General features: G+C 44.1%; 1 long non-coding RNA gene across 2 annotated transcripts in view; it reads right to left on the bottom strand.

Annotated features, from left to right (window-relative positions):
• The window catches only part of LOC117001872, a 55,195-nt gene extending 42,394 nt beyond the window's left edge, over nucleotides 1-12,801 (bottom strand). The window contains exon 1 of one of the 2 annotated variants that reach the window (XR_004419173.1): nucleotides 12,438-12,801. This is a non-coding gene — a long non-coding RNA (uncharacterized LOC117001872). Of the gene's footprint in view, nucleotides 1-10,379; nucleotides 10,454-12,437 lie in introns of those variants that run through there. The other variant, XR_004419174.1, reaches the window with a different exon arrangement.
• Between the last annotated feature and the right edge of the window lie 251 nt (nucleotides 12,802-13,052).

Here is a 13,052-nt window from a genome sequence, read left to right as displayed (position 1 = left end):
TTTTGTATTTAAAATAGAGGGGCTGAGACTGGATGCTGTGTTCCAAACAGGGTTTTATAGGACAACAAAGATTGAAGAGCTGGAATTATTACCATTGCCATTTTCGTCTGGGTTATTCAAGACCTACCTGTCTTGTAACAGCATCTGACTGCAATTCACAACCAGTCTGTGATTCACTGCAGCTCACAGATTCCTTTCTGTAGTTAACCTGCTCATTTTCAGAGTTACTGTTCATTTTGGGTACGTGCATCCATTTTCCAAGAGTGCTGCTTTATACTTGTCTTTAGGGAATTTATTTTTCTTATCTTTAAACTACCCTTGCATCTCATCAAAGCAACTGTAAGAGAAGATGTTATGACCTGGAGTACTTGCAATGTCCCTGGTTGTATTTCATCTTCTGTATTATCTGCAGTCTACCAGCTGATGTGCTAGTGACCCTGAAAATAACTTCCTGCTCCAACAGAGAACTATTTCTTTTAGCTTCTTAAGTACCAGCTTACAATGATTCCATCTTCAGCACATTTCCCAAGTTTGTTTCCTGAGCTGTTGGGATTTCCTCAAGAACTGCTCTACAGTCACTAAAGTCACTAAAATACCAGACTTGGTATGAGACTGCCTAGCAGTTCTGCAGGCTCTCCATCCTTCAGGAGAACTTGGCACACCAGGATGCATCACAGCTAAGGGCAGGCAACTCAAGACAATATGAGTTCCAAAGCAACTTGAAATTTTCTTCCAAGTCAGATCAAGCAAATCATCCATTCCCCATTTAGGATCAGCATCAAAGTTTTTCAAGTCTTACCTATCCAGCTCTCTATTGCTATTTCCCATGGCTGAGCTAAGACTTTAGGGCTGCAGGCATTTACAAAGAAAAGCTCATGCTCAACGGGTTAAAAGTTTTTATTTTGATTAACTTTAAATCATAAATATGATTTCCACTTGAAAAGGGAACACTTCATTTAACAGACATAGCGGCTCTGATGGGTAATGAAGGGCTTTGAAGGAAATTAAAAAACAAGGAAGCAAGGGGAAAAAGAAAAATAACACTTCCAGAAAGTTTTCCGAAGGAAATGAGTAACCACTTGTTATTAAATGATAAATCACAGTCCTCGGGAAGTGGCATTGTCTGTGGTCTATTTTTAATGAGAAAATACTTGTCACTGGCACAAGGGCTATATGGGACACGTCTGTGGGCAGTGGGAGTGTTCACTGGGAGCCATCATCTCACTGCTGCTATTCCCATCACTTATCAGCAACAAAAACAGGATGAAAAGTACATGATTTAGAGAAAAAAAATGCATCCAGGGCAACAAACAAGGGTTACTGTTCTCCATGGATGGAAGACAGGAGGAAACACTAGAGATCAAGTCAAGGCTGAGTGTAGTCTTAGGCTTTGCTTGTTTTCCTTGTGTGAGGGATGCACATGAAGCCACCAGGAAGCAAATCTGTGCTGACCCCAATGTCTCTATAGGGGTTAGTGACCTTCCACATGCACTAACATCCTCTTTGTCCTTGAGATGGGGACACATTAGGCACACAGCCACAAGAAACCTCTGGGCCTCTTTTCCCCAAGGTTTGCCACCAATACAGGGTTTTCTGGGGAAGCACCTGATGCTGCAGCACCACTGATGCTGAACACTTCAAAGGTGTAATTAGCCTCATTTTATGCTGATAAACGAGTCCCAGATTCCTGTGGCAAAGTGACTCAACAGCTGGGAATAGGCACACAGTGTTGAGGGAAAAGACAGCAGAACTGGCTGGAGGCTCAGCTATAAGCAGAGCCAAATCAGAGGGACCACAAGCTCCCAGACCTGGCCATCAGGCAGCAAGACTCCCTGCACACAGCTGAAGGGACCATTTCTGGCATCTTATGCCAAGCCCAACTCTCCCAAGTCCCAGCCAAGCACTGCCAAGCCCAAGCCATGGGGTTCAGCTGCAGCCACGTTCCCCATGCACCCAACACTTTCTGTCCCAACACCACAAACCCTCACAAACTTTCCAGACTGCGACAGTAAGGAGCAGGAACCTATGGCCAACGTGCTGAAATACCACGCACTGTGCCTCATTTTACCATGAGGGTGACCAAGCTGGTTCAGGAAGGTTGTGGAGTCCCCATCTGTGGAGATATGCAAAAGCCATCTGGACACAGTCCTGGGAAACTGGCTGTGGCTACCTGCCACCTGCACAGGTCCCTTCCAGCTTCCACCACCCTGTGACTTTTTAATTGCAAAGCCAACTGCATCGCAATCCTCCGCTTTCACTGACCCACAAAAAAGACTGTAATTATTCCGTTTCTCAACTATTTCTGACATTCTTTCCAGAGATGAAGTTTAAGCCTTTTTTTCCCTTTTTCTGTTTAATAGGAACGTAACCCCACAGTTCACAGCAGATTATAGAACATGCACACACACATCACTCTTCCAAAACAGCATTTGCAAGTGTTTGTTTGATTTTTTTTTCCTCCCACCCATAAACCACCACCCTGCTGGTCTCATTCATTGTGTGGCATTTTGCAACGAAGCGTAAAAATGGTATTAATCATCACTCTGAAAAAACACAAACTTCTTCTCTGAGGTTTGAAATAACCATTTGGAAGAAAAACTTCCAGGAGCCAGAAGGACTGACAGGGCTGGAGACTGAAGTCCTTGTTTTCAAAGGCCAAGTGTATCCCAATATATCCCTTGGACAGTTGCCCCAAGCCAGAGTTATAATACTTCATTCTTCAGTTCAAGTAGCGAGAAGGAGATTTGGTACAAAATCAGGACAAATACCTAAAGGGAATAAGGAGGAAAATGTGTGGTAAATTTAATGGGAGGCCTGAGATCTAACTACAGACTTGGTGAGCTTGCCTGAAGTCTCAGCTGCCTCTCATCTCCAGGATGCTGCAGCCAGAAAGATCAAATAAAGGTACCCATCTCTCACAGGCAGCACCTGAGCATCACGGAGCAGCAGTGCTGGCAGTCACCCATGGCACAGTGTTGCTTCAGCCACAGGCAGAAGCACAGAGATCTACAAAGGCTATGCCAAAAAATAAAAATCATTATCATCCTTATGTTTTCTGGCCAAACACCACTGGAGAAAACTACCTTCTACATAAATCAAGTTCTTTGTCCACCTCTGTAGATTCAGTGCTTCTCACAGAAGGGGAGCTTCTGTCAAAGATGGAGTCAGAAAAAAAATGAGGCTCTTTTTTAAGATAGATGCTTTAGCAGAGATTTGCCAAAGGCTTTGGAATCCCTCTGCTTCAGTGCTAAAACATTAATAATTTAAACACCTTCTCTTAAATTAGGAAGGGCACTAAAAGAAACTATTGGAAGAGAAAAGCCATGAAGCTCACCACCACCTCCAACTCAAATACTGACATTTTCTCTCAAACCTCAAAAGTAGCTTCAACAACGTGACAAACAAGAAATTTACGTTTTTCTTATCTGTCCTTCCCTCACGTTTTCTCCTCTGCCATTAATCTTCCAGGCAAAGCAGCTGACCACAAGGACAGGGCATGCCAATCATCATGGTACAGAAAGACACAGGATGCTGTAATCAGGGGCAGGGGTGGTGCCAACAGTTGTAAAATGTTTCACAGGGCATGGCAAACATTTTGTGTTTACTGTTATATATAGTGGGATGGGACAGGATGGGACAGGACAGGACAGGATACAACCTACAACCATCATCTAGGTCAACTGCAAGTACTTTGTGTTAGAAGAGCAAGACAGAGGGAGAGAGAAAATAATCAATTGTTTTCTCTTCTTTTTAATCAGTAATCCCAGACTCTTGTGCATGGTGAAATTCCCTGCTTATTCAAAGCCTGTATGCCTCTGCCTGTCTTGGCTACCAATGCCTTCCTTATCAGCACATTTCATTCTTTCCTATTCTTTAAAGAGTTCTGCAAAATGAAAAAAGTGTATTATCTCCATATTTAAGAGACAAAAAAGGCTGGTAGAGATAGGTCTACCTCACTATCAAGGTTTTTCAAGAGCAGGAACAATGTGGCAGCCCAAGATCCCTGTTCTCTACACAAACCCCATCAGGGACCCCACCTTCTTCAGCAGCAGCTGGCCCAGGCACAAGCCTCTGTCCTGGTATCAAGGTGGCCAGATAAAAGCACACACTTGGAGACACATCCCCCTCTCCCACACAGATATATGAACTTCAGATGACCAGTCCAAATTTGCAAAGATGTGTATGGCCAGGGTACACCATCCATTTACTCCATACCAGGTCTTCTCTTGAAGAAAACCTCTTTGATTTGAGTCCCCAGTGCAGCCATATAAGCACCAGAAAAATGCAACCTTATGACTCTCCAAAGGATGCTTTAACACATCCTCTTCCTCAAGGGAAAAAAAAGAGGATTAGCTATTCCTACATGCCAGGCAATCTGGTGACCAAGTGCCTTCCTCTGATAGCTTTTCCAGACAGTCATGAACTTTAAACTGATTTTTGTCTCCAACTCCCAACAGCTCCTAAACAGTGTGAGCTAAATATTTATAGAAGAATCACTGTTTGTTTAAGTTTCAATCCATACTCCCTGAGGTCCAATATGCCCAGATCCTGAAATGACAGCTGATTACAGAAGAGCCTGAAAACACCACAGAGGGGACACTGAGACTTACCAGATCTTTTATCTGGACACTTTCTGCAGTTGTTGTTTGGGGAGCCTTTCCCAGCTTCTTTCAAAACAAGAGGAACTGCAGCTCTTTCCAACCAAGGTCCGTGTTTCATCAGACACTTTGGCACAGCCCTGCTCAGTGACACAGAGCCCCAGGTTTGGGGGGCCCCCGTTGTGCTCCAGAGCTAGGCATATGGATTGCTGCTGGAAATGCAATTGAAGCACCCAAGCTGCTGAGCAGCAGGTAGTGAGGCACAGCACCCCAAAACCACAGGTGGGGCACTGACAATGTCTGTCACTTCAGCTTGACAATTTCTACCCCGACCCATCTCTTCTGGACTCAGTAACAGCTTTTCCAATTTACCATAGTGTCCACTCCAGTGGAACAAAAAAGTCCTCCCACACCTTACAAAAGAACTACAGATACCCAAGCTTTTAGTCTAACTGAACAGCCTGTCAGAAGTTGAAAAGACACCTGTATGAGCCAACACACTACTGCTATAAGCTAGCCAAGTCCAACAAGTCAGCTGCTTACATATGGTGCTACATGGTTTCATGGGTGAGGCAAGAAAAAATAAGACCATGCATCATCCATCCCCTTTAATCATGTGTGACAAGAGTTGTCCTTTTGGAATGTAACTGGGGACTCATCACCATCAAGAAGCACACAAGATGCAAGGCTACCAAGCAGGCACAGTTCTACACCAACACATCCCAAATGAACACCCTGTAGACCTCAGTGTCCAGCTTGGCAATCTTTCAGAGGGACAGCAGAGGCCAAGAGACAACACCCAGGCAAACACACTTCCAATGACCACCCAAGGCTGGTAATTCCCTTTTTTAAAATGGTTTCACATACAAGCTCCTGCATGAAAAAGGGAGTAGAAAGTGTTTATTTCCCTTCAGACAGGTGAGAGGTTGGGATGTCTTTGCTGAAGTCCAGCTACCTGAAACCTGCTCTGCACTTGCTTTGAACAGCCCCTTGGATGACTGGATGCTGCTGAAGAACTCAAAACTCCCACTGACAGATGTTGCTGTGCCTATCCCATCAAGATGAATTCTTCTACTGCAGTAAGATGGGACTCTGCAATGTTGCTCCATCCTGGGGTTCTCCAAGGGACAGCACGACTCATCCTCCCCTGCAGAGGATGCTCCAAGGCATTTAGCCCCAGTAAAATAGAAAATGTGGTGTTTCAAGGAAGAGAGTGACTTTTGTCATCAGGTAGATCTCAAGGACAGGTTTGCATGCTCATCAGGAGTCTTGATATCCAGGCCCGTGCATGGATGAAGGACAAACGTGGAAATGTCCACGCCAATGCCACACATGCACTCAAAGCCCACCCCCCCTCCACATGTATTTTCTATCCAGATCTGCCTATGCACACACACACACACAGAGCAAAGTGCCATGAATCTTCCTCATGTGTTACATGCATGGGAATATGCAGGAGTACAGAGGCCCACCACCAGCCAGCCACACTGGCTGACAGGACTAAAGAGGAGACTGCAACAAGAAAGCTGGAAATAATGACAAGCACTTTCATCAGTAAAACTGCAATTACTCAGCCAGCATACTGCCCTGCACCTCTGTGCAGCAAGTAAATCTACCTATTAGAGAGATGACTCTATTGTGATCTGACTTTTCCATGTTTTATTTCTCTGACTCTCATTCCCCATTATTGGAAGCACATCACCATGGCTGCGGGGTCCACTAGAGCCAGCCATGGCTGGGAGGTAGAAGGCACAAACATGCAAACAAGGAGCCTTCCCTACTGCAGCTGGTCTCCTCCAGCATCATCCACACATTCAACACCATGGAGTTGGCTTTACTGATGCTTCACGGAAGAAAATTTTACTAGGGCATAGAAGAAAGACACTTTTCCATTTTAACTCACCTGGCCATAAAAACAAAAAATAAAAGGAAAATAAAGAAGAAATACAGCCCCCCTCTTTCCCTTTTTACATAAATATTGGATCTGAGCACTTTATGCTCCTAAGAAGTTAAAAATAGGAAATAATAAGAAGTCTGTGTGCTGCATCTTTTATCAAAGCCCTTTATAAACATCAAAACCAGCTCCTCTGCACTCTTTTATATTTTCCTGCTGTCACTCACAATTCATAAAAGGGGTATACAGAGATACAAAGGGTAAGGCACTTTCCAGTACTGTCACAGAGTCTGGGACAAAAAAACAGCTTTTCCTCAAAGCTCTGAAATCTAAGAGCAATTTCATGACATAATGTCACTTTTAGCACAAGAGATGAATAATAGATATTCAAAATATAATAACACTTTCATAAGTAAACAATGCTTTGCAGTGTCAAAGCTTTTCAGCAGCAGTGTCAAGCTTTTGCAGAAGGATCAACAGTGCAATCACTGAGCACCACTGGGAAGCAAACACTGCAAGAACACACAAATCTTTAACCAAAAGCCAGAGTCTCTCTGGCCAAACTCCATCTGTCTTCTCTAGAGACACATGTCCAGATCCCTCCTACAAAAAAAAAGGGAGGTAGGGAGATTAACAAGGTGACCCAGAAACCCCTCACACATAAACTTGACTCTGACCCTGCCATCTCTGAGGGACGAGTGATAAATCCAAACCTCCTCCCCACCTGAAAGATGAGCCGGCTTACACTCACCTATTTCAAGAGATATGAGCATTAATTAACTCCAGCATTAAAAAAACACATTTGAAAGATGATAGCTGCTAGAATATTCATGACTCTTACCCAGTCTGTTTATATAACTGGATATGAAGCAAATCCTCCATGTAAACCGTGGCAAACCTGACAGCATCATTTACCTGTTCAGAATCTTTTCCACAGAAAGCAGATTCAATAACTTGTGGTCACAGTCATTTTCTTTCCTGCCCTGCACATAAGAGTTAAGAATTCATAGGGAGGAAGTGATAAACCCATGATAAAAAATTCCAGTGAACTGTCAAGCATTACCCTAACCAAAAAAGAATTTCCTCCTTAGTCATCCACAGGCAGGGTAAGCCAGCTCCCCCATGAACTACAGAAGAACAGGGGAAAAGTGCTTATCTGGGAAATTACTTCTCTTCCTAGTACCTCAGAATCTAATTTTTAAGCAGGGCAAAGGTCAAATGAAAACCACCTGATGGTGATGCAAATGGAGCCCTGGATAAAACTGCACAGGGGCCACCACAAAGAGCTGCTCTTTGCAAAAAGCTTAAGGAAAGACAAGAGATGGTGCCAGTGGGGAGGATGATGGCAATGCCACATCCATGTGCCACAAGAATGTTGCCAGTGACAGGAGGCCACATCGAAGCTGTGGAGGGGGCCAAGCCAGGGCAGTGCAGGGTCTCCAGCTCAGGGAATGCCCCCAGCCAGGTAAACTGGGTTACTAAGCCTGGGTTGAAGATACACTTCTAATTGGGATCATAAGAGATCCACCCTCCAGAGGCACCAGGGCTGGAATGCAGCTGTGCCTCACCCCACAACTTGTCTACAAAAATCATTATAAACATAAACTTTTTTTTTTTGTTGCACACATTCAGACCCCACTTCTGCTGCTGGAGCCTCAGGTCTCTAATCTGACCTCCTGCCTTTGACACTGCAAAGATAAAGAGAAGGGAGCACAGTGATGGTACCCTGCAAAAGTAGAGCCAGCGAAAAATCACAGGATACCCAAAACAGTGTCAGGGGAAAACTAGGAGGCTGAGTTAGAGTCAAGCTTAGGAAACACCCTGAGAGTAAAATATTGCCCAAAATAGCATTTTGTGTTTCTGAACTGGGCTCCAGACAGCAGGACAAGAAGATTAGGCAGATGCCCTCCCATGGTGGCAGGCTGGCCCCACAGCAGCCACTCCTGCTGGGCAGTTTTTGCCTGCTGCCCTATGTAAGCAACCAAACCAGCTTGGAGATGATTAAAGCTTAATCGAAACTCTCCAGATCATGCTCTGTTCACAGCTTTGGGACAGTGCAAATCCTGCCACCTTTACCAAGACCCCCTCCAAGGGCCTCTCACAGCCCTGGGATGCCAGCCAGCTTTGGAGGCTTTACATTTTCGTGGCATGAGACAAATTTCGCTAAGAGCTCCTCAATGCTAATCCACGTAACGCTGCCCAGCAGCTGGGAGCACAAGAAAACAGCCTGTGCACACCTTCAGTTCTGCACAGAACCCCTCAAAGCAGCACAGGGGATTCAGAAGCTGAGCAGACACCTCTTGCTTTCTTGCTGGCATTAACAATATGTCTCAGAATATGTCACTGCTTCTTTGCAGCCTGAAGAGCACAGTAAGTCAGCAGATAGTTCAGTATTTACTGTGCAGAGTAAGGCAGCACCTGCAGATGCAGGCACTCATGGAAAAGCAAAGATCATACATAAAGAAAGATTTTTATTTTGAAAGTAATGTCTGGGATGCTTTGGTTAATGCAAAATTCCCAGGAAGGTCTTAAAGCAATCAACAGAGGATCATTAAAGACATACTAGGAAGATTATTCCAGATATTTAAAAATATAGAAATATTTATTTACTTATATAAATAAACAGAAATATGGCCTAATGTATTCCCAGTTACATGCCCTGCAGTGAGGGCACAAATGGCATTCATTAATAAGTGCCCCAAAGGAGGCACATCCCTTAGGGAGAGAAAATGCACGCTGCAAAAGGGGTTCATGCTCTTAGCATAAACTCAGGACTGAGATCCACCATTAATTTGCTTTGCTTATGTTGAACTTTCACTGCTGCACAATGAGCAAAATCAGCCTGAGCAGGATGAGCACAGGTGATCAACATCCTTCACCCTGGGCACGTTCTCCTCCAAATTCCCCAAGCAAGACAGGGGAAGAAAGATCAAAGCACAATTTCAGCATCGCAAGCTTCAGCATTTTCCTTGAGCAAAGGAAGATGTGAATCCAAAGATTCAGCTGTAAATATTTTAAAAGTGGCAAATGGACCTTTGGCAGCCAAAATAAGAATCTTTAAAAGCAAAAGCATTTGCTGCCCCCAACCCCTACAAATCCAGCCTGCTGAAGTGGTAAGTGAGGTTGCCCACAAACTGAAAACTGAAACTAACTTCAGCCCCAATTCCAAAAAACCTGGAAGTAATTTTAGAAGCAGGAAACCATCAAGCAAGAGAAGCACCTGTAGATTAAAACCTCTTCCTCTGTCAGGCTTCAACACATTTGACTCACAAAACCATAAAGAAAGTAAGACTCCCTTAAAAAAGCCTCATTGTCAAAATCTTTTATAGCTTTGAGGTTATATTTTATCCTTAAACCAATAAATACTTGCAATTCCTTAATTTGCTGCCAGCTGGGGAGAGATTTAAAAACTTCTGCAAACCTGCAATTTCAGTGCTGGTCTGTGCTGGGCACTGAAAAATTCCACTGGGGTGAGAGTGAGAGGGGTTAGTCATGACAAGAACATCCCTGCAATGTGCCAGGGCTGCTTTTCACTGTCATCCAACCATCCTTAATAGTGACTTAGACCATCAGTGATTTTTATAATCAGTTATGTGCTTTTGAAATACACACCCACATACATAACCCTCACAGGCAGCCAAATAGAAGCTTTCTGGTTTTTCTTTTATTATTATTAATAACATGCATCTGTGCACAGACCAACCCCCTAAAGGACATTTTGATCCAAGGATCTGCAACCTCACTCAAAGCAAACTTTAGTTACTTTACCAGCAAGTATCTTGAATGCTAATGGGGTTCATCTCTTAATTAGCACCTAGGGAAGCAGCTGGCAGCCCCTCTGCCTGGATGCTCACACTGACCTACAGCAAAGCCCTTAAACTACTTACCCTCTGAAGCTGCCCCACATCTACGCAGGGTGAGACGTGCTCTGGAGAAAACCTGAGATGATTCTTCCTCCCTGTAAAGGACAGCTGCACATTTACAACTGAAACATCATTCCCAGCCAAGCTCTAATTCTTGGGCCACCCCCAGTCCCCCAGGTGTGCCAGGTTCCCTGCCAGACTGTGAGTGACTGGGGAGTCACACTGCAAGGGGCAACGCAGAACACAGAATTCAGGGTACATCCACCACGGCTTTTCTCCATGCTCCCTGCGAGTGCAGACCCTACAATGCACAGGTCAAGCACCCTGGGGCTGATCTGGGTTATCCAGGTCACAGGCAGGTTTTGTTCAGTGTCCAGAAGCACCAAAAGGCCTGGCAGCACCAGAGCACAACAACTGATGCCTCATTCACTCCCCGTTACTTTTAAAAGATAAAGCTCATTCCACTGCAATGTGCTGCTGACAAAGGACCCTTTCACATTTACAGCAACAAGGGGAGATCTGGTTTGCACTGTCTTTATCAAACAGCTGACCACAAACAGAAAAAAAAGGAAAAAAAAAGATTTTAAGTATCAGTGGTGTTTCCTTTAACTGTAGATAAACAAAACAACCGCAAGTGATGTGTCTTTCTTAGGTGCTTTAGAAGTTGATAGGAGCTAGTTAATAAAACACTGTGGATTTCTGTGATGGGAAAACTGCTAATTCAAGCTAAGGAAGGAAAACTATCTTCAAATGAAGAGCTGGTTCCAGGGGAGGTCTCTGCAGCACAGCACCAAGTCCATGTGAGTAGGAAAGAGGGTCAGGCCCTGCTGGGCTGAGCCTCCAGGCAGTGCCACAGGAGAAGCTCTGCCTTGGCACATGTCACACTGCAAGGACTTGACCATGGACCATCCCCTCCAGCCTGGCAGGATGCTGCTCTCCACCTCCAAGCCCAAATCCCTGCTGTTAGCTCCAGCCTCTCTCACGAGCACAGCAAGCACTTGACTTAGCTCATTAATAAAGCAAAGAACATCTTTATCCCCAGTCTTTGTCTACCATCTCCATCCGGCCTAAGAGTCACAGTCAAACTGAGGTGTGAGGAACTGATTATGTTTCCCACTGAACATGTTCTATCCACCTCATTTCCTTCCTTTGATGCAAAATTGTGCTTACAAAGCAAGAAGATGAAACTTTTAATGCCTCACAAATGCTGAGGGGAATGCAGAATAAATGTACAGCAAAGCATTTTCAGCCCTTTTCCTTCAGCACCTACTCGTTGTATGGTAAAAATAAAAGTTGGACAAAGAGCTAATTTTTTGTCTACCCTGTAGAAGGAGAGATATGTTCAACACAGCAGGACACCCTGAGCATTTGACCAAACCAGCACAAGTGCAAAAAAAAATTATTTTCACAACAAAGTGATACCCATAGACACCAAAACAATGATTCAATTCTCTGATAGAAAGAATGGAAAAAAACTTGTCACCTTCACAAAAACATTTAATTCATTGTAAATGACTCTAAAAATGCAAAATTGGTTGTCATCACTGATTCTGTTAAGTTATACACATCTATATGGAAAAGGAATAGCTTAATTTTAGAGCTAAATTAATCTCCTTATTTATGGGGTAAGTCATCCTTAAAATTATGTTCTTCAATAGAAATTCTGTTGAACTACAAGGAGAAAAAAATGGATTTAACACTTGAGTCATCTTTTTTGCAGTGAGACAATGAAGCCTGATAAGCTGATCCACACATGGCTGATGGCAGCTGCGGGTTACAAACACAGCTGCCCAAGTGTTCCAGAGGATCCAGGTGGAGGAACAAAGAGCATCAGATCCAGCCTTTCCCTCATGTATGAGAGTATGGTTGGTCATCAAAACCTTCAGAAGCTGTAACCACTGCTCCACAAGAACCTACATCTCAAATTGGGTCTGTCCCAACAAAGCAAAGCCACCTTCAGAGTACAGCACCAGGGACTCTGGAAGGTCTTACCTTTAGCAGAAGCTAGTAAGGAAAAAAAAGAGACTGAACTGAAGATCAAGAAAGCAAACTGGGCAGTCAATGAGAAAACCATTTACATACCTGCTGGACAGGAGTGCTGCTGCACTGGAAAAGCTCTGGGAGAAGAGAAAATATCTCCCAGCTGGGTAAAGCAATGGCTCCACTTCAAGAAGATGCATGGGGAGGTATTCCAGTAAGTGACTGTATGCTATAATCCTCAGTAGAGGGCCACAAATGACACAGGGTGACCCAGGAAAAAACAGGGTAAAGAGATGGTAGAAACTTCCAGATGCTTTTATCCACAGCCAGTATTCTCCAGAGGGTTTTGTGGGTCCATATGTCCATGCATCCCATGCTCCCCATGCTCCTAAAAATCCTCTGGAGCCACAAACAGGACCAGACTGCCAGACTCCAAACGTTATTCCAGACCAGTGGAACACGTGGGGTTGGGACCTTCAGAGAGAAGAAAAGGACAGGCCATTACACAACAGCTCTTACCACGTTGGACAAGGTTTATTCCCACAGAAACTCCCATTTTTTATTTATTTTTGCACAGAAGGAAGTTATAGGTGTTTTGTTTTGTTTTTTAATTTGCACGATTTATTTAAATTAATGTAACAGTGAGCATAGGCACAGCATGGAGCACCACCTCCAGATACCTCATTGGTTCTAGGTGGTGGGGACAAGGAGGAGGGC

The sequence above is a fragment of the Catharus ustulatus genome, chromosome 1 (assembly GCF_009819885.2).
Source record: "Catharus ustulatus isolate bCatUst1 chromosome 1, bCatUst1.pri.v2, whole genome shotgun sequence".
Lineage (NCBI taxonomy): Eukaryota > Metazoa > Chordata > Aves > Passeriformes > Turdidae > Catharus > Catharus ustulatus.
Note: the sequence above shows the minus strand (reverse complement) of the source record. Positions and strands in the feature narration are given on the sequence as shown.